Source organism: Budorcas taxicolor, chromosome 5, assembly GCF_023091745.1.
Source record: "Budorcas taxicolor isolate Tak-1 chromosome 5, Takin1.1, whole genome shotgun sequence".
Lineage (NCBI taxonomy): Eukaryota > Metazoa > Chordata > Mammalia > Artiodactyla > Bovidae > Budorcas > Budorcas taxicolor.
Window position 1 is genome coordinate 88,342,145 of NC_068914.1, and position 26,832 is coordinate 88,368,976.

General features: G+C 41.6%; 1 protein-coding gene across 1 annotated transcript in view; it reads right to left on the reverse strand.

The window, feature by feature from the left end:
- RAB3IP (RAB3A interacting protein) overlaps window positions 1–15,360 on the reverse strand; it is a 68,009-nt gene extending 52,649 nt beyond the window's left edge. Inside the window, exon 1 of the mRNA XM_052640418.1 lies at window positions 15,292–15,360. The gene's annotated coding sequence lies outside the window, so the exon portion shown is untranslated. The remainder of the gene's footprint in view (window positions 1–15,291) is intronic.
- Window positions 15,361–26,832: the final 11,472 nt, after the last annotated feature.

The following is a 26,832-nucleotide window of genomic DNA, read 5'->3' on the forward strand; positions in this document are numbered from 1 at the left end:
AGCAGGATCCTCTATGACCCACCTCTCAGAATATTGGAAATAAAAGCAAAAATAAACAAATGGGACCTAATTAAACTTAAAAGCTTCTGCACAACAAAGGAAACTATAAGCAAGGTGAAAAGACAGCCTTCAGAAGGGGAGAAAATAATAGCAAATGAAACAACTGACAAACAACTAATCTCAAAAATATACAAGCCAGAAAAATAAACAACCCAATCAAAAAATGGGCCAGAGAACTAAATAGACATTTCTCCAAAGAAGACATACAGATGGCTAACAAACACATGAAAAGATGCTCAACATCATTCATTATCAGAGAAATGCAAATCAAAACCACAATGAGGTACCATTTCACGCCAGTCAGAATGGCTGCGATCCAAAAGTCTGCAAGCAATAAATGCTGGAGAGGGTGTGGAGAAAAGGGAACTCTCTTACACTGTTGGTGGGAATGCAAACTAGTACAGCCACTGTGGAGAACAGTGTGGAGATTCCTTAATAAACTGGAAATAGAACTGCCTTATGACCCAGCAATCCCACTGCTGGGCATACACACCGAGGAAACCATAATTGAAAGAGACACGTGTACCCCAATGTTCATCACAGCACTGTTTATAATAGCCAGGACGTGGAAGCAACCTAGATGTCCATCAGCAGATGAACGGATAAGAAAGCTGTGGTACATCTACACAATGGAGTTTTACTCAGCCATTAAAAAGAATACATTTGAATCGGTTCTAATGAGGTGGATGAAACTGGAGCCTATTATATAGAGTGAAGTAAGCCAGAAAGAAAAACACCAATACAGTATACTAACACATATATATGGAATTTAGAAAGATGGTAAGGATAACCCTGTATGCGAGACAGCAAAAGAGACACAGATGTATAGAACAGTCTTAAGGACTCTGTGGGAGAGGGAGAGGGTGGGATAATTTGGGAGAGTGGCATTGGAACATGTATAATATCATATAAGAAACCAATCACCAGTCCAGGTTCGATGCATGATACTGGATGCTTGGGGCTGGTGCACTGAGACGACCCAGAGGGATGGTACGGGGGGGGAGGGGGGGTTCAAGATGGGGAACACATGTATACCTGTGGCAGATTCATGTTGATGTATGACAAAACCAACACAATAATGTAATTAACCTCCAATTAAAATAAATAAATTTATATTTAAAAAAGAACAAAAAAACCCAGTTTTAGGCTCAAGGTTTCATGATTATACCAAAAATAAACAAAAATAAATCTCACTGACTCCTTTTGATCAGTGCCATGTAACTAAAACACTATTTTGAAAACTAGTAAAAAAAAAGAATCCAGTATTTATCCTGACTTTCCAATATATCAGAGAACTAAGCGTTTATGAGGAAAAGTCCTTCTTTTCAAAGAGTCCCGCTTAATAACTCTGCAATCTTAATGAAACAATGAGTCTAGGCAACAATTATTAATAACTATTAAAACCCTTCAGTAAAATCTGGGAGACTTTATAATTAATGGATCAAAATGACAGTACTTGAACTCACTGATGACTTAATATCACAAAAAGGGAGAAAATCATAAATTATTAGAATTATGTGGTAAAACAGGGAAGAAACACTACCACCATTCATGAAGTATTCTTGACCCTCTCCCCTAATAAAAAGAAAATGACCTCAATTCAATTAACCCTCTAGGTGATTATCAGTTTGTAGGAAATATAGAGCACAGTGTATGTGGGCTCAGTCATGTCCGACTCTCTGCAATGCCAGGAACTGCAGTCCACCAGGCTCCTCTGTCCATGGAACTTTCCAGACAAGAATACTGGAGTGGGCTGCCATTTCCTATGCCAAGGATCTTCCCAAGCTAGGGATCAAACCTGAGTCTCCTGTGTATCCTGCATTGGCAAACCTTTACCACTGCGCCACCTGGGAAGCCCAATAGAGGGTAAAAGAACATATTAAAAATAGCACCATACAGACAAAAACAGCAAAACCCAGACTTTGGAAACTCTACTGGATAAATCACCTGGTTTTTTCAATAAATAAAAATGGGGGGGGGGGGGGAAAGGAATTTATAAAGAGACTCGAGACATAAAGAAATATAATGTGGGGGCCTTGCTTGAATTATCTGAATTAACCAACTATAAAAACATTATGAAAAAATCAATGGAACCTGAACACTGGATATTACTGATATTACTATGAATTATTGTCAGTTTTTAGAGATAATAATGGTACGATGGTTATGTGAAAAAAAAAAAAAACGTATCCTTTAGGGATATCACAGAAATATAGAAGAAATAAAATTCCTTGGATTTGCTTCAAAATAATCCAGGGGAGAAGGACGGTCTGGGGAGCTAAGTCATCCAACTACCCGTACCAATCTCACAGGATTACAGAGCTGTTTCTCCCTTCAGTCCAGTTCAGTCGCTCAGTCATGTCTGACTTTTTGCGACCCCACGGGCTGCCGCACCCCAGGCTTCCCTGTCCATCACCAACTCCCAGAGGGTGCTCAAACTCATGTTCATCAAGTCGGTGATGCCATCTATTTACTGCTGCTGCTGCTGCTAAGTCGTTGAGCACTTACTAAATAGCAGGCATAGTTGCCAGTACATGTATAGCTGAGGAAGCTGCAGCTTAAGGCAACCAGGATTAAAATCTCTGGCTGCTGGGACTTCAGAGTCCTAGCTCTTAACCACACCACACTATCACCACTAGAACTGCTTTGCCTTTCCACTGTTAGATGGTTCATGTAAAAATGTTTCTCCTTAAACTGAATTAAAATCCATTAGGTGGCTCAGACAGTAACGTGTCTGCCTGCAACGTGGGAGACCCGGGTTCAATCCCTGGGTTGGGACGATCCCCTGGAGAAGGAAATGGCAACCCACTCCAGTATTCTTGCCTGGAAAATTCCATGGACAGAGGAGCCTGGTAGGCGACAGTAAATGGGGTCGCAGAGAGTCATACACAACCGAGTCAGTTCACTTCACATCCCTGCAACACCCACTCTATTTTTCCTATAAACATTCAACTGTTCTTTCATTGAGTTTTCACGGACAGTCTACTATGTGCCAGGCTCTGGGGAAAGAAGATGGTAAATCATCTCTGCTCCCAAACAGTATCAATACAGCAGGAGACAATGACAATTAGAGGCAATGAACAGTGTGATAAACGCCACAGAATAAGCAAAGGCTACTAAGAGACCACACAAGAAGGCCAAATAAATCAGAAGGAAAAGACTCCCAGGAAAAGTAAAGCCAAAGAGAAGACCCAAAGAAATAGGAAATAATGAGGAAGATAAAGCCCTTGGCAGGACTTTTCAGGCATGTCTAAGGTGTAAAAGTAAAGCATTTGTGGAAAATGTTCCATAAACTGGAGCACAGACTAGGAACATAGGATACAAACCTCAAGGAGAGGCAGGTCTGAACCCTGGTAGTTCAGTCAGTAAAGAACCTGTCTGCTGTGCAGGAAACCCAGGTCCATTCCCTGGATCAGGAAGATCCCCTGGAGAAAGAAATGCCAAACCACTCCAGTATCCTTGCCTATAATATCCCATAGACAGAGGAGCCTGGTGGGCTACAGTTCATGGGCTCCCAAACAGTCGGGCACGACTGAGCGACTAACACTTTCACTTTTCTATCAAATTACTGGGCCAATGTGTGCCTAGCTTCTCTTATCTGGAAATCTAGCTTGGTTTGCTTCCTCACAGGTTGTGAATTAGAAGAGAAATTCAAGTATCATTCAGTAGAGTACCTCAGAGCACTGCCTTTATGTACAATGTTTTCATTCTGGGGGATACATTAAAACACTGTTTAAATTCCAGTCACTCCTGAAAAGGAGATTATTTGAAGAGTAAATGTAGTCCCTTTTCCAAGCATGCGAAATTTCCATAAAATGTGTAACTTATCTGGTAATGACCTGCCAATCACAATGATCTAAAAATCTTTTGCTCTTTCAAATGGAAGCATTAAGATTTGTTTTGCATTCAAAGTTCTTATACGAATAAAATAAACTGCTATTTTTAAGCAGCAGTACTCTCTGTATTGTGTGTATGTGTTCAGTTGCTCAGTCGAGTCTGACTCTGCAACCCCAAGTGATGGTAGCCCACCAGGCTCCATTTCTTTCTCCAGGGGATCTTCTCAACCCAGGGATCCAACCCAATGACTCCTGCATTGGCAGGTGGATTCTTGACCACCAGCGCCACCTAGGAAGCCCTACTCTCAGCATTAAGTAGTAAGTAATTCAATAACTCAATTTCAAGTGCAGTTATCCCAATTCATAAACTAAACTTGTCAGAGATCACTACAAATGAGTGAAAAGGATGATAGCGTTCAATTTTTATGGGTGAATTACTAACAGCTTCAGTGGCCTTATTATCACTCAGTTTTAAGTAATAAAGCTGATCTCCAATTTAAAAAGTTGATCAAAAAAATCTGCTTCTGATTCATAGTATTCATTATATCTTATTTCTTCTTTCCAGAAGTCAGCATTATCACAGCAAAAACAGCAGCCAATACTGAAAGTTAACTATGCGTCAGTTAACTAAGAATTTCACATGTATCATCTCAATGAATGCCTAGAAAAATCTTAATGGTTTATAGTTATTAAATATATTTCATACCTATATTATTTTAGTATAATTAATAATTTTATTAATTCTTTTTATTCCAGTTGAATGGACTCTGATGCTGGGAGAGATTGGGGGCAGGAGGAGAAGGGGACGACCAAGGATGAGATGGCTGGATGGCATCACGGACTCTATGGACGTGAGTCTGAGTGAACTCCGGGAGATGGTGATGGACAGGGAGGCCTGGCGTGCTGTGATCCATGGGGTCGCGAAGAGTCAGACACGACTGAGTGACTGAACTGAAATGAACTGGAAGGATGACTGTCAGCTTCAACTCCTCAGGGAAAATCCTGGTACTAAGTTTTAAGAATACAGATATGAAAATGAGCTAAAAAGAAGGTGGCTCAGAGGTTAAAGCATCTGCCTCCAACGCGGGAGACCCAGGTTCGATCCCTGGGTCAGGAAGATCCCCTGGAGAAGGAAATAGCAACCCACTCCAGTATTCTTGCCTGGAGAATCCCATGGACTAAGGAGCCTGGTGGGCTGCAGTTCACGGGGTCACAAAGAGTCAGACATAACTGAGTGACTTTACTTACTTACTTAAAGCCTATTATGGGCCACTAAATGATAATCCTAAAGAGAGAGGAGGAGGAAGACAATGTTTCAAGGAGAAGTAAAAATATGTTAGATTTTTAAAGGCCAAATAAGAGTCTGTAGATGAGCTAAGCAAGGAAATAATATAGCATAGTCAAGGAACAAGGGTTTGGCACTAATGAAACTAACCAAACAAAAAAGAGGACAGAAAATCAACCTGGAGAAGCAGATATGAGACAGATAATTAAAAGCTTCACTTAACATGGAAAATGTTACTTGGAGTTTCATCCTGAAGAGGTGCTCAGATCTACATTTTAGGAAGTACAGATGAATTGTGATGTCTTTAGAAAAATGACTCCCAAGGACTTTAACTAGAGACAAGAGACTAGAGGCAATTAGTTAAGAGGCTACTGCAGCAGACTACACAAGAGAGCATGAAGGCCACACACTGCAAATGAGGGGATGAAGGCACATATATTTAACATCTATATAGGAAAACATTCAGAATAGCTTCAGTTATATTTCTGTGTATACACACATATCATTACATTATTACATTGTCTACTGTGACATATACATATATACATTATGTTCATTATTCTAGTTATTCCTCTTAGCATCCCTTTGAAATGGTTCTTACCTCTATAGATTCAGAAACTGAGGATCAGAGAGGTTAATTAATTTTGTTAAGGTGAAACAGTCAGTAACAGAGGGAGGATTCAAAGCCTGGTGTGTCTGACTCCAGCACCTGCGTCTGACTCCACTACATCTTAAAAGGTAAGACTCAAGACAAAGGTTAAATGAAGACAGAGGATCTCTAAGGCAGTCTTACCCAGCTAATTTTAAGAAGAGAACAATCCAAACAGAAGAATCCTATTTAATCTATGAACAACTGTTTTACTTTCAGAAAGAAAAAACTAAAGTTTCTCTAATGCACTGCTATTGAAATGAGCATTTGCTGTTACTTTGCCATCCTTTCTATTTTTTCCCTACATTCTCTTGGCTCTCATGATTTCCTTACTTATTTTGCTGCTATGCTTGGATTTAAAATAAGTACTTATTCAGCCCCTTATAGTTTGTTGTCGGAGGGTAGGAATAGCATATAAATCAACAGAAACCTGATTTTAATATAATGGCCTTATGATATAATCAAAAAAAGTGTGCATGTTTGTAATTAGTAATCCTTACCTAAAAAAATTTTAAGTGTTAATTTTTTAAAGTGTGAAACTGTATTATAGCTAACTGCCTTTACCTTTTAGAGATACATGATATATTTACAGATAAAATTATACAATGCCTGGAATTTGCTCAAAATAATACAGGAGAGGGACTAGTACAGGGGGTAGATGGGGCAGGATTGACAATAGTTGATGGGCTAGATGATGGGAAATTTGAAGTTCGTCAGATATTTGCATCCATGTATTTTGTTTTAAATTCTCCATAATTAGAAAATTTTGAGATTTATCCAAATACTATATAAAGGAAGAAAAGCAAAACAAAACAGTGTGTAAAAAAATAATTTTCTCATTACCTTTCCCTAAAATTATAAAGTTGGTTTTCCAAACTAATATTTGGTTGTAACAAAAAACAATTCACGTTTATATCTTAGGAAGCAGTCTATGTTTATAAGTGTGAAACTAATTACTAACTCAAAGGAAAAAATTAGTCAGATGGTCAGTCAAGCTACACAATCTTCCCACTCATTAAAATAGACCACAAATTAATTTCCATTTACTAATACCACAGGAATAAATGTACAATCCAACATATTGCAAAATGTTCATTACTGCAGATTATTAAAGGTTTTCAGAAATTCTCAGAACTTCAGTTCAGTTGCTCAGTCATGTCCGACTCTTTGCAACCCCATGAATTGCAGCACACCAGGCCTCCCTGTCCATCAGCAACTCCCGGAGTTCACTCAGACTCACGTCCATCGAGTCAGTGATGCCATCCAACCATCTCATCCTGGGTCGTCCCCTTCTCCTCCTGTCCCCAATCCCTCCCAGCATCACAGTCTTTTCCAATGAGTCAACTCTTCGCATGAGGTGGCCAAAGTACTGGAGTTTCAGCTTTAGCATCATTCCTTCCAAAGAACAACCAGGGCTGATCTCCTTGCAATCCAAGGCACTCTCAAGAGTCGTCTCCAACACCACAGTTCAAAAGCATCAATTCTTCGGCGCTCAGCCTCCTTCACAGTCCAACTCTCACATCCATACATGACCACTGGAAAAAACCATAGCCTTGACTAGACGGACCTTGTTCAGCAAAGTAATGTCTCTGCTTTTGAATATACTATCTGGTTGGTCATAACTTTTCTTCCAAGGAGTAAGAGTCTTTTAATTTCATGGCTACAATCACCATCTGCAGTGATTCTGGAGCCCAAAAAAATTAAAGTCTGACACTGTTTCCACTGTTTCCCCATCTATTTGCCATGAAGTGATGGGACTGGCTACCATGATCTTCGTTTTCTGAATGTTGAGCTTTAAGCCAACTTTTTCACTCTCCTCTTTCACTTTCATCAAGAGGCTTTTTAGTTCCTCTTCACTTTCTGCCATAAGGGTGGTGTCATCTGCATATCTGAGGTTATTGATATTTCTCCCAGCAGTCTTGATTCCAGCTTGCGTTTCTTCCAGTCCAGCGTTTCTCATGATGTACTCTGCATATAAGTTAAATAAGCAGAGTGACAATATACAGCCTTGACGTACTCCTTTTCCTATTTGGAGCCAGTCTGTTGTTCCATGTCCAGTTCTGACTGTTGCTTCCTGACCTGCATACAGATTTCTCAAGAGGCAGGTCAGGTGGTCTGGTATTCCCATCTCTTGAAGAATTGTCCACAGTTTATTGTGATCCACACAGTCAAAGGCTTTGGCATAGTCAATAAAGCAGAAATAGATGTTTTTCTGGAACTCTCTTGCTTTTTCAGTGATCCAGCGGATGTTGGCAATTTGATCTCTGGTTCCTGTGCCTTTTCTAAAACCAGCTTGAACATCAGGAAGTTCACGGTTCATGTATTGCTGAAGCCCGGCTTGGAGAATTTTGAGCATTACTTTACTAGCATGTGAGATGAGTGCAATCGTGCAGTAGTTTGAGCATTCTTTGGCATTGCCTTTCTTTGGGATTGGAATGAAAATTGACCTTTTCCAGCCTTGTCTAACTCAACGAAACCAAGCCATGCCCTCAGGGCAAACCAAGACAGGCAGGTCATGGTGGAGAGGTCTCACAGAATGTGGTCTACTGGAGAAGGGAATGGCAAACCACTTCACTATTCTTGCCTTGAGAACCCCATGAACAGTATGAAAAGGCAAAATGACAGGATACTGAAAGAGGAACTCCCCAGGTCAGTAGGTGCCCAATATGCTACTGGAGTTCAGTGGAGAAATAACTCCAGAAAGAATGAAGGGATGGAGCCAAAGCAAAAACAATACCCAGTTGTGGATGTGACTCGTGATAGAAGCAAGGTCTGATGCTGTAAAGAGCAATATTGCATAGGAACCTGGAATGTCAGGTCCATGAATCAAGGGAAATTGGAAATGGTCAAACAAGAGATGGCAAGAGTGAACGTCGACATTCTAGGAATCGGCGAACTAAAATGGACTGGAATGGGTGAATTTAACTCAGATGACCATTATATCTCAGAACTTCCTGGGTTACTAACACTATGAACAGTGTTAGCTCCTCAGTCGTGTCCGACTCTTTGTGACCCCATGGACTGTAGCCTACCAGGCTCCTCCGTCCATGGAATTTTCCAGGCAAGAATACTGGAGTGGGTTGCCATTCCCTTCTCCAGGGGATCTTCCTGAGCCAAGGATCAAACCCGGGTCTCCTGCATTGGCAGGCACTGTATTACAAATTTTTGGAACAAAAATATAAAAAAACAATTGTTTTCCAAGTTTCCTTCTCTTAAAAGTGGAAGCCTCTTTATTTTATATATGTAAGAATACAGGTCAATTAAATATTCAATAGGCACTGAAGTATATGTTGATTGGATAAACAAGCAACAAGATTATTTAGGGAAGTAATAAATAGCAGAGCAGTGAAGGGCAGAGACAGAGATTCCAGGCCACCTTTAAAAATTGGAGATAAAACAATAAGTACCGCAGCAAGATTGGAGAAACTGTTTTTAAAGTTTGGGGAAAACTGAGCATTTGACCAAACAAGCTTCAGAAAACCTTTCTAATTCAGATTTTGTTATTAACTGGCTGTGTGAACTAAGGTATGTCACTTAATTTCTCTGAGTGTCAGTTTTAATATCTATAATGGTAGTGGTATTATCGCCCCTGCCTACATTTGAGAAAATCAAGTGGCTTATCTGTCAATGTAAAAATGTCCTGAAGACTGTAAAGCACAACACAGATGAATGATATCTATAAAGATCTAAAAAAGAATAAATGAGGGGGTAAATAATAAGAGCCTACAAAGCAGTTTGTCTTACAAACCAGAAGGGAACCTTAGTTATCCTTGATAAAGAAGAAGGAAGGGAAAAACAAGTCATTCTGAGGTACAGAGTTCAAATTAACTCTCTTCCCAACAAGAAATTAATTAATGTACATTTACGTACTGTTCTTCAAATCTCCTTTAATTGTTCTTTTATACTTCATCTTGATCTGTCAATCAGATGCCCACAAACAAATACTCAAACTATTATCTGGACACATCAAATGACAATTCACTTATTTAAATGGCTCTAAGGGGCTTCCCTGGTGGCTCAGTGGTAAAGAATCTACCTGCCAATGCAGGAGACATGGGTTCAATCCCTGGGTTGGGAAGACCCCTTGGAGGAGGAAATGGCAATCCACTCCAGTACTCCTGCCTGGAAAATCCCACAGACAGAGGAGCCTGGCAGGCTACATTCCATGGGGTTGCAAGAGTTGGACACGACTGAGTGCACACACACGCAGGCTATCATCAGTATGTTTCTGTATGAGTCCAAGCTACTCTCACATTCTTGCATGGAGTTTCTTTCCACTAGAATGTCAAGTCATAAACTTTATTATGTAGAGTTTATCCAACTTCCATTATGCTTATACTTACAACAGTCATCAACTATAAGCAACAAACTTCTCAAACTTGAACTATTTCAATAATTTCCATTCTTTTTCCTCTGATTTAAGTAATCTTTGCTTATGGTTAAAGCAATTTAATTTCGTGTTGCTGATATCCTAAGATAAATCAAGATTACTTTTTCACTTTTCTATATACAACTGAAGCTTATGAAACCACCTCATTTAGCTTTAAGTTGAAAGGGAAAGCAGAAGGGAAACACAGAGATAGCAAATTAATGATACCTCTTGTTAAGTAACCTGTTCTTCCCTTAGGCCCTTCAATCCCCACTCTGAACATTCACTTCCATTTCTACTGCTAGACCAGTTTCAACACATTTTAACATTTCTTTCGCTAACCATCCATCACCAAACAGCACAGCACCTACTAGGTTCCAGGCCCAAAACTAAAGCGATATGGTGGGGTAAGATGCATTAAAGCCCTGCCCTCAAAGCATGTGTTTACTAGAAGAGACCTCACTGTCAACAAACATTTACAAATATGATGTAAATATCAAAATGATACCAAAATAGAGGCATGTGCTCTGTGCTTTGGAAATATAAAAAAAAATAAATAAGTAGATATGCAGATGACACCACCCTTATGGCAGAAAGTGAAGAGGAACTAAAAAGCCTCTTGATGAAAGTGAAAGTGGAGAGTGAAGAAGTTGGCTTAAAGCTCAACATTCAGAAAACTAAGATCATGGCATTTGGTCCCATCGCTTCATGGGAAATAGATGGGGAAACAGTGGAAACAGTGTCAGACTTTATTTTTGGGGGCTCCAAAATCACTGCAGATAGTGATCGCAGCCATGAAATTAAAAGACACTTACTCCTTGGAAGAAAAGTTATGACCAACCTAGATAGTATATTCAAAAGCAGAGACACTACTTTGCCAACAAAGGTCCGTCTAGTCAAGGCTATGGTTTTTCCAGTGGTCATGTGTGGATGTGAGAGTTGGACTGTAAAGAAGGCTGAGCGCCGAAGAATTGATGCTTTTGTGGTGTTGGAGACGACTCTTGAGAGTCCCTTGGACGGCAAGGAGATCCAACTAGTCCATTCTGAAGGAGATCAGCCCTGGGATTTCTTTGGAGGGAATGATGCTGAAGCTCAAATTCCAGTATTTTGGCCACCTCATGCGAAAAGTTGACTCATTGGAAAAGACTGATGCTGGGAGGGATTGGGGGCAGGGGGAAAAGGGGACAACAGAGGATGAGATGGCTGGATGGCATCACTGACTCGATGGATGTGAGTCTAAGTGAACTCCGGGAGTTGGTGATGGACAGAGAGGCCTGGCGTGCTGTGATTCATGGGGTCGCAAAGAGTCGGACACGACTGAGCGACTGAACTGAACTGAATGTGGCAAAGGTAAGGACAGCAGAACAGAAAAAGAGAAACTATAAATAGCTAGAAGTGAAGTTAAAGTCACTCAGTCGTGTCCAACTCTTTGCAACCCCACGGACCATACAGTCCATGGAATTCTCCAGGCCAGAATCCTGGAGTGGGTAGCCTTTCCCTTCTCCAGGCGATCTTCCCAACCCAGGGATCAAACCAGAGTCTGCTGCACTGCAGGCAGATTCTTTACCAACTGAGCTATCAGGGAAAGCTAGAAAGGAGTCTTTAAATTTCTTCAGACACTTTTTTTTTAGGCTATCATGTATTTAAGTAATTTAGTAACCAATTTACCACCCTTCATTGAACTACATCTTGACTCGCACTCTACAGGGCAAAGGTTTGGTGTGAAAGGGTGTACTCCCTCAGATTACCCTCAAAGCTTTCCCTCAATACACAAATATCACTACCAACTACTACTCCTTTCTTCCCTACTCTCCAACTACTTAAGCATTTTGTCTTACCTGACACTCACTAAAATTACAACACCATATGTATGTGAAGGTACCGTCTAAATTTTGATAAACTTACAAAAAGATATGGCAATGATTACATGGTCTACCTTCCAGACTTTGTATAAAGTCTTTCCTTTAACCCCCACTGCGACTTGCAGAGTAGACACTCATAATGTCTGATTTAAAAATCACTGGTGATACACTAAGAATTACTTATTACACTAATATTAAGTGTCTCATAAAAGCTAAATTAAAACCAATTCTTTAGCATTATAATCTACACAGGAAGAAGTAGCGTGGTTACGAGCACAGACATCAAAGAAAAACTGCCCAACTCCTAATCTAGTCCCCTCATTAATTAGCTTTTGTGATCTTGAGCAAGCTCCATAACCTCTCAGTGCCTCAATCTTCTCAACTATTAAATGGATAAAGTATTACCTAACTCCTAGGTCAATGTGAGAGTAAATGAGTTGGCATAATGCTCAGACCAGAACCCGATACAGCCTAAGGGCTAGACTCTGTAGTAGCAGCAGCAGTGCTCGTATCACATCATCAGAAAACCTGTTTATATTTTAACCGGTCTTCTTACTCACAAAGCTCTTTTTACAGAAGGTGTAGTTCAGGAACGGAAAGAGCAAGGCTGGTAGGATTTCCATTTTGGGCAGTCACACTCAGTGTTTAATCCTGGCTCTGCCATTAGTCAGCTATAGGACTACAGACAACCAAGTAACTAGAGGCAAGTTATTCACCTCTCTGACCCTCAATTTCATGATCTGTAAAATGCAATACCACCACCTATATGCGAGGAAATGTCCCAAGAACTACAGAGTCAAGGTACTTGAGGCAACAAGCACAGTGCACGGCACACTGTTGAGCTCTAACTGTTCCCCTCCTCCACCCCCTACATGGAGTATCTCATCTAACTCTCATCCCACCATTATGAAGCTCATATTAGATTGAGCCATATTAAAAACAGCTGAATACTGACAAACCCCAAACCGTTCAACCTAACACGCTTCAGTCGTGTCCGACTCTGTGCGACCCCATAGACGGCAGCCCACCAGGCTCCCCCGTTCCTGGGATTCTCCAGGCAAGAACACTGGAGTGGGTTGCCATGTCCTTCTCCAATGCATGAAAGCCTAACACTACCCCCATTTAAATGGTTTACTTGAGGTCATAAGCAGGATTTAACGGACGGAGCTAAAACTTAAAAAAGGTAACTTTTTATTAAAATTGGTTCAGTGAGTCCTGCTCAGAAAGGGAGGGGGGAAGGGTATACTAATTACAATAATACGTGTATAACTACTGTAACCTGCAAGTTCTTGTTTTGCCATATTAAAAAACCAAGATGATGATGTAGATTTCTACGAATCTTTCAATCTTAAAAACTATTTGCAGCGGACTTCTCTGGTGGTCCAGTGGTTACAATTCCACACTTCCTCAGCAGGGGGCACGGGTTCATCCCAGGTCAGGGAAGTTCAACAGGCTGCACTGAAGACAGTCAACACACACACACACACACACAGAGACACACACCCACACACACTGTCTATGTGGCTGTAGAAGTTGAGGGTTCAGGGAAAATTATAGGAAAATAATATTAAAGAAAGCATTAACTACACCAATTCAAAACCTACAACTGGATCTAATTAGAAACGCCACTAATTAGAAAATTCACAAAGCAGCTGAACATCAAATATTCATCCTGGTGAAAAGTTAGCGGTATTCAATACCACCGATGAGTTGTTTGCCAAATATACCAGAAGAGTTGCAGTCTATGCATGCCCTTTGGTTCTCGAAATAGTGGAAATAGAAAAAAAAAAAGAAAAGCTTTTTTTCTTTTTCCCTAATAGTAAGAAATATACTCTTGTAGTAACATTATATAACCGCTAAGCTTATTTCTACATATTCCACAAGGATAGGATTCTATCACACAAACCATACTTGAGGTACGTATCTGTCCAAAATGCAAAGTCCTATCAAAACGCACCACACTAGCAAATAAAACAGCAAGCGTGAACACAACAAGGCCCCATCAAAGTGGTGAAATCTTTTAACAGTATCAAATATTTACTCTGACTGGTTACAAATCTATTCTGACTGTTTTCTCCACTCTGCCTTTCTCCTTGATATGTCATTCACCATTTTTTCCCCTTAAAATGGCATGAACAACAAAATAAGGATAATGAACAGAAACCGGGTCTTGCAACAGATTTACAATACAACAGTTTTGTTCTAATCCTCTTACTGGCCTCTGCTGCAATTATGTAATCATTTCACGGCAAAAGCTTACGAGGAAGTCTCTTTCCCGACCCTGACATGAAGCTGGAGGGGGAAACAGAAGTGGGAAACAGGTAGCCTCGGAATTTGCTACATTTCCGCGAAACTAAACTGTCTGCATCTTCGGAATCACCATTACCTGAGCGCTCTTAATTTTCAAGACTTTACCCATTAGCCATTACAGACTTTTTTCTTTTTCTTTTTTAAATCCCATAACAACTGGCAACTCTTCACGTGCTGCAGATTTCATCTAACACCATCACTTCCCGAGTCCATTAAACTCTCTTTTTCCCTGGGCGATCAGAACGAGCTATCCACGCTGGAAGGGTAGTGTAATTACAATTATGTCTTAACAGCTCGCCTCAACTCCCCGAAACAAAAGTCAGGCTGCACGGAGCTGTCTCCTAAGGCGCCGGTTCTTGCCCACCACGTTTCGCCGAAATCTCCCAAGGGTGACCTCTATGCCTCGGCGCCGTGCCCGGCTCGCCGTCTCCTAAGACCCTCGGTCCATGCCTACTGCCTCGCCGGGTCCAGCTCCCGCGCGGCGGCGGCCTCCAGACTTGTTGGCGAAGTCTTTTTACACCCCGCTCCGCAAGCCCGGGCCCTCAGCTCCGGCCGCGCGCGCCCCGCCGACTGGTAAGCTGGGTCTGGCTCCACGCCTCGGGCGCTCAGGACAGCGCAGTTAATGAGTAACGCGCCCGAGGGACGGGGGAGGAGCCGCCGCCGCCCGACGCCCACCAGCGGCCCCAAGGGGCGCCTACATGCCCCCAAGGCGCCGAGCCTCCGCCACCGCCGGCGTCCGCGAGCCCAGAGGAGCGCGCTCGCCGGGGCCAGGACAGCCGGGCCGGGGCCCCGCGCGCCGCGCCCTCACCTGCACCTGCCGCGGCCGCCCCTCCAGGCCGGCTCGCGGGAGGCGGGCGCGCGCGCACTGAGGGGGGCGGTGTTCCGCGTCCTGGGCCTCTCCCTCCCGCCGCCGCGCTCACCTGACTAAGCTACCACCGCCGCGGCCCGCGCTTAGGGGCGCTCGCAGAGCTGCACACCGCGCACGCCGAAGCACTCTGAGGCGGAGGCGGACGGCTGGCCGACGCCGGTACACTCTAACGCGGCGAGCGCACGGCTGGAGGAGCCGCCGAGGGAGCGCGGGACTGCGCCTGCGCCGGGAGCCGGGCCCGGAGCCTGGAGCCGTACGGCCCCGCGGAGGGAAGGCGGGGTTAGGGGCGGGGAGGGGGCGGGGAGGGGGCGGGGAGGGGGCGGGGCGGGCGTGGGGCCGGAGGGGCCGACGCGCTCCCGCGCCCCCTGGCGCCAGGCGGGGCTTTCGCAGGTGTTGGGCGCGGGCCCCAGGTGTCTTCGCGGGTGGTTTCCTTGGGAACCAGGGCGAACTGGCGCTGAGCCTTGTTGCCCTGGGCTTAACAGACGGTCTCCAGTTCACGTCGAATTTGTTGGTCTCTCCAGGAGTCGGAAGATAAACCTTCGATGTGAGTTGAGGACCACTATATCCAACCTGAGACTCGGCACGCATATGTACCTTCCAACGTGTGTTTGTGTGGGGGCGTGCGTGAGTCTCTGGGGGCATGGATGAGAGGAAGGGGAGTCTGATAGAACCTAGATCCCGGCATTCCAGCAACTGTTAGAGCATTCGAGAATGTCGTGTCTGTACCTACCTTCTTTCATCTTTTTTGTCAACTTTTATCAAATTTCCACCCCACTTTAGGTCCTCCAGAGAGGAAACGTGAAACTACAAACCATGTTTCCGAAAATCTGATCAAAAAGAAGCAGGCGCATCAAATATGCGTCTCTATGTTTAGTCAAAGAGATACGGGCAGTTTATGCAATATGTATATTGAGTAGGACCCCCATTCTGTGTATTGATGCCATCTATTAGCGGTAATAAAGAAGAGTAGGTTATGGGTATGGCTTATAGGAATCAGGATTGAGGAATCAGGATTGAGGAATCAGCTTTGAGGCTGGCACCTTCTAGCTGTTGTCAGTGACCTTGACCTAGTTGATCTCTAATAGCCCCAGTAAATGGGGATAATAAGACTACCCACCTCAATAAGTCGTTAAGAAATTAAATGGCTTAATATATGTAAAATACTTAATGTACTTCATGACACAGTGCCTAATGAATATTGTGTATTTGTCTAAGTAGCTAAGTCGTGTCAGACTCTTGAGACTCCATAGATTGTAGCCTGCCAGGCTCCTCTGTCCATGGGATTTTCCAGGCAAGAATACTGGAGTGGGTTGCCATTTCCTTCTCCAGGGGATCTTCCCAACCCAGGGATTGAACCAGGGTCTCCTGCATTGCAAGTGGATTCTTTACCAACTGAGCTAGAAGGGTGTGTAATGAATATTATCTATTAATAACATTATTACTGTTATCATCCACCTATAATAAAAACAAACCTTGAAAGTCATTATTTACCCTTTTCTACTCCATCTCCAATATATCAAGTCTTACCTATTCTAATTCAGAAACAATTCTTATATCTACCCCATCTCTTATCTACTGGGACTAGACATGATCTCCCTCATGAGGGAGGTCTGTTCTCTCTGACTCCACTGCTCTCCCTTACACCATGTAATTCATTTATCAAAAGTTTATTGTGTTCAATCTGTGTACCTACTACTAGACTTGGGAAGAGAGAAACCATTACACACAATCTCCATCATCCAAGGACTCAAACATAGTGAAGAAAACAAATATGTCAATAATAACTAAGTGAAATAACTGCAACAGAAAGTAGTCTTTCCATGAAAATGTGTTATTTAAGAAATTTTTCTGGTGGCCAATAACAGAAATCCATTCAAAGTATAAGCAGAATGGGAGGAATTACTTTAAGGATATAAAGATTGCTTTCAGAATCCATGGGTAGGAGTGAAAGAAGGCTTGGGAATAGTCTGAAAACTGGGACTGAAATGTTGTGGGAAAGCTAGGAGGTCCCCTCATTGTGTCTCATCTCTCTTTCTCTTCCATCTTACTGCAGATTATTTATGTACCTGGTATAGAGAAGCAATAAATAAATATTTGTTTAGTGGCTGGCAATTTATGTAACTGAGAAATAAACTGGCTGCTGCTAAGTCACTTCAGTCGTGTCCGACTCTGTGCGACCCCATAGACAGCAGCCCACCAGGCTCCCCTGTCCCTGGGATTCTCCAGGCAAGAACACTGGAGTGGGTTGCCACGTCCTTCTCCAATGCATGAAAGTGAAAAGTGAAAGTGAAGTTGCTCAGTCGTGTCTGACCCTCAGCGACCCCATGGACTACAGCCTTCCAGGCTCCTCCGTCCATGGGATTTTCCAGGCAAGATTACTGGAGTGGGGGTGCCATTGCCTTCTCCGGAAATAAACTGGACCCAAAGCCAATTCTCAAAACATTTCCTTATAAGTAGGTAACATGTTAAAGTGACTGTTTTGCAGGGGATTATACAGTTTACAGTCTAAGTCCTTTTAGACTTTTATCAGCCCTTTCAGCTCTCTGATTTTTTCAGATGCCTAGTCCAACATCAGAAAAAGGATGTGAAATACAGAGTTGTCCATAACCGATTCCATGAGAGATACATTAGAGACAACTGTTTTATACATGAGTTGTGAAAGCCAAGTTTTTATGTGACACAAGTACTGGCCCACAAGTAAATATTTTGCTAGACAAGGAAATGATAGGCTACTTTCTGTTGCAGTTAAAAACTAATAAATTTAAAAAAGAATAAATAAAGAGAAAATTTTCAAAATAACAAACTTAAAATGTATTCCTCTCATGTAGATTTATGCAGTGCAGAGTTGATACGGTGGCTCTCTGATCAACATGGACACAGGCTTCTTCTACCACATGGCTTCACAATCCTGAAGCTTCTACCATCAAGTAGGCTGCTCAAGCTCCAGCCATCACTTCCTTATTCCAAGCAGCAGAAAAGCAACAGAGGCTAAAAAGAACACCCCTCTACTTGAAAACACTTGCAGAAGTTGTGTACATCACTGTACTTACACCTTACTGGTCAGCACTCAACTATAAGTGATGTTGAAACATACAGTTTCTATTGAGTGGGCATGTGCCCAGCTAGAAATCAGTGGTTCTAGTACTAAAGAAAACAGGAGAACAGATATTGGAGACAGTTAGCAATATCTGGTTCATCATTCCATATCAGACTTGCGATGAGCAAAATGGTGTTGGGGGAACATGTGAATAGAGCAAAGGCATCATAAGGAAAACATGATGTGATGAACAGTGTACCTGGGACAAGTGCAGACTGAAGAATATAGAATCTGGTTCAGTAGTCAGAAGAGGGTTTCTGAAAGATGTTGAGCTGGAGAGTGAAATGATCAAACCAGTGCTTTAGGAAGAGTAATGTGGTGGCAATACCTGGAATGTACTTGGTAGGGGTGAGGGAGGTGATGAGAGACAAGAAAAATAGATAGAAACTATTATGAGATAGTAAGTGCCTATACTGCAGTAAAAACGGGAAAGGATGAATTTCAAAGAATGAGTTTGTCAAATGCAACAATTGAGTAGATGTCCTCTCTCTCTCTCACCCTCCCTCTCTCCTCCTCCTTCTCTAAAGGTCAGAATCATTCTACCTATTTGAGATTAGCACAATGATTTTATTTGAGAAAGTATCCTTCCACCATGTTCAGTCCAAGTGACCCATGTAAAATTGAATTCCCCACCCCCACTTCCAGGGTGAGTATGTGACCCAGGCTTCACCAGTCAGAGAATCTTCCTGATCTCTGTGATTAGTTCATGATAAGCAAATGACTCAAGCGGGGCTGATAAAAAGTCAATTCTGAATCTATGAGAATTGCTGAGACCATTAAATGTAAGCCTGGGGCTACAGGCAGTGATCTTGCCACCCAATGGAGAACATGCTTGAGAATGGAACTAATGGGAAAAAGGCAGAACTGAGAGATGAGAAAAGCAAGAGTGGGTCCTGATGACATTATTTCACTTCCTAGGTCAAGCTGTGACTGAAGCTGGAGACCCTGAACTTTTCAGTTATATGAGCCAGTAATTTTCTCTTTGCTTAAGCCAACTTGTATTGTGTTTTCTGCCACTTGCAAATGAATATACAGAAATAAAGGCAAGCATGATAATTTCAAGCCTTAAAAAGGGTGCTGTCTACCTTTGTCATACATAGTATTAAAAGACCTAGCTCTAATAAGTTTTATCTGTTCCAAAAAACCAAAACTACATTCAAAGAGAGGATGTTCGATATAGCTGGGAATGTTCACAATGCTATGAAACCTCTGAAAGTATTTGGAGTTATAAAACATGGGAGCTGGAGGTGAATATTAATTCATCTCACCTCCCCACCTGTTTTCACAAACGAGGAAACTGAGACTCAGAAAGATGAGATTTATGCAAAGACACAGAGCTAATATATGCTGGTCTTGAACCCAGGTCTTTGGATACTAGTCTATATATTTTTGGAATACTAGTCTACTAGTCATTGTATCATTCTGACACTTCAAAACAGGACATCTAAAAAATGCTTTCCAATACATCTGAAACACATGTACTACTAATGAAGTAATGTTCCCAGTTCCCATGAAGCAACTGTTTTGAAAGAATAATATTCATTTTGAAAGCCTGGGGGTGCTGACAATGTTCACCACATTCTTGTGAGTGTAGATGGTCTTTCTGCACAAGGTTGCTGTGACTCACGCCATTATACAATTAAGATAAATCAACCATGCTGTGTTGACCATTAATACCGGACCTGTTTAGTTGCCTGAGCCAAAATCAGCCCTGTGTGTTTTGACTGGATACGAGGAAGGTAGACCTCCAACAGCATTTTGTTGAGTGAAATAAACCCAGTCAATACTCTTCTCTTTGACAATATGAATTTGAAAATAAGTATAAGTGGGGAGAGTGATTATTCAAGCTCAACTGGTAACCCAGAGCAGAATAAACTATCCCTTATGAAGCCTATTCAGTTCAGTTCCTCAGTTGTGTCTGACTCTTTGCGACCCCATGAACCACAGCACGCCAGGCCTCCCTCTCCATTACCAACTCCCAGAGTCCACCCAAACCCATGTCCATCGAGTCGGTTAATCCATCCAACCATCTCATCCTCTGTCATCCCCTTCTCCTCCTGCCCTCAATCTTTCCCAGCATCAGGTCTTTTCAAATGAGTCAGCTCTTCGCATCAGGTTGCCAAAGTATTGGAGTTTCAGCTTCAGCATCACACCCAGGACTGATCTCCTTTAAGATGGACTTGTTGGATCTCTTTGCAGTCCAAGGGACTCTCAAGAGTCTTCTCCAACACCACACTTCAGAAGCATCGATTCTTCGGTGCTCAGCTTTCTTTATAGTCCAACTCTCATATCTATACATGACTACTGGAAAAAGCATAGCCTTAACTAGAAGGACCTTGTTGGCAAAGTAATATCTCTGCTTTTTAATATGCTGTCTAGTTTCGTCGTAACTTTCCTTCCAAGGAGTAAGCATCCTTTAATTTCATGGCTGCAATCACCATCTGCAGTGATTTTGGAGCCCCCAAAAAATAAAGTCTGACACTGTTTCCACTGTTTCCCCATCTATTTGCCATGAAGTGATGGAACCAGGTGCCATGATCTTAGTTTTCTGAATGTTGAGCTTTAGGCTAACTTTTTCACTCTCCTCTTTCATTTGCATCAAGAGGCTCTTTAGTTCTTCTTCACTTTCTGCCATAAGGGTGGTGTCATCTGCATATCTGAGGTTATTGATATTTCTCCCGGCAAACTTGATTCTAGCTTATGTTTCTTCCAGCCCAGTGTTTCTTATGATGTACTCTGCATAGAAGTTAAATAAGCAGAGTGACAATATACAGCCTTGACGTACTCCTTTTCCTATTTGGAACCAGTCTGATGTTCCATGTCCAGTTCTAACTGTTGCTTCCTGACCTGCATACAGATTTCTCAAGAGGCAGGTCAGGTGGTCTGGTATTCCCATCTCTATCAGAATTTTCCACAGTTTATTTTGATCCACACAGTCAAAGGCTTTGGCATAGTCAGTAAAGCAGAAATAGATGTTTTTCTGGAACTCTCTTCCTTTTTCAGTGATCCATCAGATGTTGGCAATTTGATCTCTGGTTCCTGTGCCTTTTCTAAAACCAGCTCGAACATATGCAAGTTCACAGTTCATGGATTGCTGAAGCCTGGCTTGGAGAGTTTTAAGCATTACTAGTGTGTGAGATGAGTGCAATCGTGAGGTAGTTTGAGCATTCTTTGGCATTGCCTTTCTTTGGGATTGGAATGAAAACTGACCTTTTCCAGTCCTGCTGCCACTGCTGAGTTTTTTCAAATTTGCTGGCATATTGAGCCCTTTCACAGCATCATCTTTCAGGATTTGAAATAGCTCAGCTGGAATTCACCTCTACTAGCTCAGTGGAATCACCTCCACTAGCTTTGTTCATAGTGATGCTTCCTAAAACCCACTTGACTTTACATTTCAGGATGTCTGTCTCTAGGTGAGGGAACACACCATCATGATTACCAGGGTTGTGAAGATCTTTTTGTACAGTTTTTCTGTGTATTCTTGCCACCTCTTCTTAATATCTTCTGCTTCTGTTAGGTCCCTACCATTTCTGTCCTTTATTGAGCCTATTTTGCATAAAATGTTCCCTTGGTATCTCTAATTTTATTGAAGAGATCTCTAGTCTTTCCCATTCTGTTGTTTTCCTCTGTTTCTTTGCATTGATCACTGAGGAAGGCTTTCTTATCTCTCCTTGGTATTCTTTGGAACTCTGCATTCAAATGGGTATATCTTTCCCTTTCCCCTTTGCTTTTCACAGCTTCCCTTCTTTTCACAGCTATTTGTAAGGCCTCCTCAGACAGCCATTTAGCTTTTTTGCATTTCTTTTTCTTGGGGATGGTCTTGATCCCTCTCTCCTGTACAGTGTCACGAACCTCCTTCCATAGTTCATTAGGCAGTCTATCTATCAGATCTAGTCCCTTAAATCTATTTCTCACTTCCACTGTGTAGTCATAAGGGATTTGATTTAGGTCATACCAGAATGGTCTAGTTGTTTTCTCCATTTTCTTCAATTTCAGTTTGAATTTGGCAATAAAGAGTTCATGATCTGAGCCACAGTCAGCTCCTGGTCTTGTTTTTGCTAACTGTATAGAGCTTCTCTATCTTTGGCTGCAAAGAACGTAGTCAGTCTGATTTCGGTGTCGGTCATCTGATGATGTCCATGTGTAGAGTCTTCTCTTGTGTTGTTGGAAGAGAGTGTTTGCTATGACCAGTGTATTCTCTTGGCAGAACTCTATTAGCCTTTGCCCGGCTTCATTCTGTAATCGAAGGCCAAATTTGCCTGTTACTCCAGATGTTTCTTGATTTCCTACTCTTGCATTCCAGTCCCCTATAATGAAAAGGATATCTTTTTTGGGTGTTAGTTCTAGAAGGTCTTGTAAGTCTTCATATAACTGTTCAACTTCACTTCTTCAGCATTACTGATTGGGGCATAGACTTGGATTACCATGATATTGAATGGTTTGCCTTGGAAACGAACAGAGATCACTCTGTCGTTTTGGAGATTGCATCCAAGTACTGCATTTCAGACTCTTTTGTTGACTATGATGGTTGCTCCATTTCTTCTAAGGGATTCCTGCCCACAGTAGTAGATATAATGGTCATCTGAGTTAAATTCACCCATTCCAGTCCATCTTAGTTCGCTGATTCCTAGAATGTCTATGTTCACTCCTGTCATCTCCAGTTTGACCACTTCCAATTTGCCTTGATTCATGGACCTGACATTCCAGGTTCCTTTGCAATATTGCTCTTTACAGCATCGAACCTTGCTTCTATCACCAGTCCCATCCACAACTGGGTGTTGTTTTTGCTTTGGCTCCATCCCTTCATTCTTTCTGAAGTTATTTCTCCACTGATCTCCAGTAGCGTATTGGGCCCCTACCAACGTGGGGAGTTCATCTTTCAGTGTCCTATTTTTTGCCTTTTCGTATTGTTCATGGGGTTCTCAGGGTAGGAATACTGAAGTGGTTTGCCATTCCCTTCTCCAGTGGACCACATTCTGTCAGACCTCTCGACCATGACCTGCCCGTCTTGGGTAGCCCCACATGGCATGGCTTAGTTTCACTGAGTTAAACAAGGCTGTGGTCCATGTGATCAGATTTGCCTGTTGTCTGTGATTGTGGTTTCAGTCTGCCCTCTGATGCCCTCTCTCAGTGGGCATCTTACTTGGTTTTCTCTTACTTTGGACATGGGGTATCTCTTCACAGCTTCTCCAGCAAAGTGCAGCTGCTGCTTCTTACCTTGGACGTGGGGTAGCTCCTCCCATGAGGCCTATTTGTCATCTTCACTATAGGAATTCTGGAAAGCCATATGTCCTCTAATATCTAATAAACCCTGTGTCTTTGCAATAATTCTTTAAGCATTCATTCCCTTATTTACTGAGTGTTCCTTACATGCCAAATTCTGATTTAGATGTTGGGAATATGACCATAAGAATAAGACAGTGACCTGGCCTTTGTTGCTTACATTCTAGTGGAGAAGACAGCCAGTACAGGAATAGATATATAACAGCATGTTAAGTAATGAGGCATGCTATTAAGAAAAGGACTCATTACTTCATGAGAACTTGGTCACATGGCCAAACATGGCTGTAAAGGAAGGTTGGAAAGTGTAGTCTTTACATTGAAAGTCATCTGCCCAGGAAAAATAGAGAATTAGCAGTCTGCCACAAAGAATACTCAGGGGGAAGGAAGAGAAGTCGTATGCACTGTATCTAACACGTCCACAAATTAACAATAATTCGCCATATGGTTAAGTTGACCCTATTGGAGTTCTTGCACAGTTGGTCACATAAATTGTAGATAACTTGTATTCCTTGAGTCAATTTTGGGGGTCTGAAGCTATCTGTCTATGAAACTAGGCCCTGTTTTGATGTTGCCATTCATCGATATTTACTGCATATTATCAGTGTGGTAAATACCACTCAGTTGAATGGATCACAGATGTCTCTCCATTCGCTAAGGGAACTATTCCTCCTCAGTTCTTCTCTGTTGCTACATATGTTATCTCAGCCAGTCTTATTTACAAAAACAATATCTTTTCTGTTACACATATCAAGAGTTCTCATGTAAATGCCCATGCCTTTATAAACCAGTCAGCTAATAGTATTGAGCAGCCATCTACAAGGTGTGATTTTTGAACCACCAGCATCAGAATCACCTGAGGTGTTTGTTTAGCACAGCTTGATGACTTAGACTCTTTGAGGACTGAGACTAACTGCTAAAGTTTATACAAACACTGAAAACAATTCTTGCAATACTAAACTTTAAGAATCAACAGTGAATGGTATGAGGAAAGTAAAAGGATACCAAAAGGGCCCTACAATCTAGTTGAGATAATATAATATATACATGAAACAGTGACTTTTAAAATGTGCTATGGAGAAATTTCCAGAAATAAACTGGAAGAGTAAATATAGCATCTTCTACTATTTCTTCTAGTCTAAGAAAGTATCCCATAGCAAAGATAATGACACACAAGAATGCAAAATCCATTTCCACTGAAAACAGGAGACACCTGAAACCCTGAACTACAATATGTGCGGAGGTACAGTGAAGGGCAGGAAGACTGATTAAAAAAAAAAGTCAGATGGCTACCGACCTCAGAAAACATCAACAAAATACACTTGGACTATTAACTCAGGGGAAAAACCAAGACTCTTCCATTTGAAACAAGAGGATAAAGGATGTGTATTGGCAGCAATGTCTCCCCTCAGCCTGATCTACTGTGAAAGAGACGTAGGTAAAGGCACAGTCAGAAGAGGAATAATTCAGACATGCCATATATGCAGGAAGCACTCTGTTTCTGAGGCAAGATGGAAAAGATGGATTCTGAAATGTGAGCAGACTTGCAACCACCAGTTCCTCTTAGACGTAGAAGCTGAAGGAACCCATCCACATAACCTTTGTGTCATGAGAATTCCTGTTGGGCTGGAACATGGTTGAGCGGGGCTGTCCTCAGCACAAACCTTTTGTAAGTTGCATATGTTGGAAAACTTTTCTTTCAGAGACGAGTAGCTAATCAAAAAGGAACCAGGATGCAAAGATACTATAAGAAAAAAAGAGAAAGAAATAGGACATAATGGCAAATTAAAATTCTCATTAAAAGAAATGTTGCCATTAATGGATGGACCTAGAGATTGTCATATTGAGTGAAATAAGTCAGACAGAGAAGGAGAAATATAATATGATATCCCTTATATGTGGAATCTAAAAAGAAATGGAACAAATGAATTTATTTACAAAACAAAAATAAACTCACAGAGAATGAACTTACAGTTGCCAGTGGTGAAAAATGGGGGTAAGGGATATTTAGGGAGTTTGGGATGGACCTGTACACACTGCTGTATTCAAAATGGATAACTGACAAAGACACATGGAATTCTGCTCAATGTTCTGTGGCATCCTGGATAGGAGGGGAGTTTGGGGGAGAATGGATACATATATATATTTCTCTGCGTCTGCTGAGACTGGTTTGATCTCCTTGCAGTCCAAGGGACTCTCCAGAGTTTTCTCCAACACCACAATTCAAAAGCGTCATTTCTTCAGTGTTCAGCCTTCTTTATGTCCAGCCCTCACATATGTACATAACTACTGAAACAACCATAGCTTTGACTAGATGGAAATGTATAGCTATAGATTTAAAAAGCTAACGGTGCAACTTGGAAGAGGATCTTTGCAATGAATTTCTGTTGTTTATAAGCTACCCAGTGTATGGCATTTTGTTATAGTGACCCGAAAGGGTTAAGACAGCCAGGGTTATTTGTGGTGGTGAGGAGTTGGAAGCACTCGGGTAATGATCACCAGGAGAGTGAATAAGTAAAAACTAGTAAATGCATAGCATGCAGATGTATGCCACATTGGAAGCAACTGGTTAGATCTAAGCAACAGATTAGATCTAACTGGTTAGAACAAAGCAATATGGATTGATCTTAAAAATGTGATGCTAAGTGAAAAAAAGAAAAAGATATATGATCATTACCATGTATGTTCATTAAAAAGTATATACATATAAACAATGCATATTTAACAAAAACACATTAAATGATATACATTTAACATAGGTTTGCGTGAATGATTGCCTACAGTGGATAGGAATATGAACAAAAAGGAAGAAATAAATAAGACTAGCCTTGTATGAGTCACCTATGTTAATGTGGCAAGCACTAACAAGTATGATTAACTCAACTTTCCTCTCTTCACTTGAAATTTTTGAAAATAAAGCAAAATCACAAAAAGAATTCAAATATTAATTGAAAGAAGTAGAAGGAAACAAAGTTAAACTATCTCAAAAATGAAGGCAGGCTTGGAAATAGCACAAAGAAGAATAAACTCTTGTTAAGGAAAACAACAGAAATGAAATATTTTTTAAGTATCATGGAATACCAGATTGAGAAAAGCAGGTAAAATGAAATAGAAATAAATGAACTGTTTAAAAAGATTAGAGAGAAAATTATGTAGATACCAGAGAGACCAAAGAAATTCAATATATGCATAAATAGGAAAGAAAACCGAGAAAAT